Source organism: Rhagoletis pomonella, unplaced genomic scaffold (assembly GCF_013731165.1).
Source record: "Rhagoletis pomonella isolate Grant_MI unplaced genomic scaffold, Rhpom_1.0 Rhpom_scaffold_00003, whole genome shotgun sequence".
In the NCBI taxonomy this organism is placed as follows: domain Eukaryota; kingdom Metazoa; phylum Arthropoda; class Insecta; order Diptera; family Tephritidae; genus Rhagoletis; species Rhagoletis pomonella.
This window is the reverse complement of record NW_023458557.1, coordinates 14,322,582-14,324,086: the sequence shown is the minus strand read 5'-3', so window position 1 is coordinate 14,324,086 and position 1,505 is coordinate 14,322,582.

The window sequence follows — 1,505 nt, the reverse complement described above, 5'->3', positions numbered from 1 at the left end:
ACAATGAGCAGCGTACAGACGACAAAGAAAGAAGCCGGAAAAGAAATACAAACAAAAGAGAGGCTAATAAGAAAAATAGAATGGAAGGAAGGGAATATGTTGGGTTCCGTAAATCAAATGGAAAGCTTGTGCAAGATGTTCGCAGAACAAAAAGGGAACTCAAAGCAATATCGTGCACTCCATTCTGCACATTGAGCAATGTATTTTGTTGCCACCAATTTAGCGAGAGCGAGAGAGAAACCATATTTAATATTTGGAAAAATATGAATTGGAAGCAGAAACAAATTTATGTGAACACTCTTGTAAATATTTCTACTCTGCGGAAACAAAAGAAAGGGTCAAGGAGGTCAAACACATTGACCTACCATTTAAAAAGAGATCAACTAAAGCTTCGTGTATGTAAAAAAATGTTTCTCAACACATTGGGAATTAAGGAGTAGACTGTTCGCTGGTGGGTACTTCATCTTACTCCCATTGAAAAATCAAAACAAGCGAAGGAAATTCAGATTTGTACACCGAAAAAAAAGAGTATCTGCAAGGTTTTTTTGCATCCTTGCCAAAACTACCATCCCATTATTGAAGATCATCATCCAAAAAACTTTATTTAGAGCCAATTGTAGAATCAAAATCCCAATTATATAAAATTTATCAACAAAAAGCAACGGATTTTTCGATTCTATTTTCTATGAAGAAAATTCGTCTCTCTATAGGCCCAAAAAAGATGAGTGCGACACATGCTGCGGTTTTAAGACTGGTAATGTTTCAGAAGTTATACATTTCTCACATAAGGGAAGAGAAGTCCAGAGACAAAATTTTAGCAGATAATGATGAAATTCATCTTATTGCTGCAGATTTACAGGCCCTTAAACTTTGTCCTAAGCTAAATGCAAGTGCTGCTTATTATAAAACAAAACTTGCTGTGCATAACTTTACTTTTTATAATTTGGCCAACAAACAGGTTATGTGTTATTGGTTCGACGAAACTTAAGCCAACTTAAAATCATCTACTTTCGTAAATTTTTATGTAGATTATATTTCATCATTACTACGCCAAAATGTGAAGCCCGTAGTAGTATACACAATGTTATTCTTTCAAATGCCCTTTTAAAGTTGGCCGTTCACTATAAAACAGACATAACACAAAAATTTCTAGAAAAAGGGCATACCCAGATGGAGATAGACTCCGTGCATTCAGTTATTGAAAGGAAACTTAAGTACCGACAAATATTTTTACCAAGTCAATATGTATGAAGGAAAACATGTGGACCACACATTTTTCAAAGATTACTCTGATGAAAAATACCATATTTATAAATCAATACGTCCTGGACTTGGTTCGGGTGATAATGTAGTATTTGATTTGCATGCGATGAAATATAAGCCGAATGCCACTATTGAATACAAATTATCATTTAAAGACAAATTTCAAACTTTACCAAGGCGACCAAAAAGGATTTGGAGCAAAGATAACCTAGGAAGCACTTATAAGTCTCGGATCAGTATAT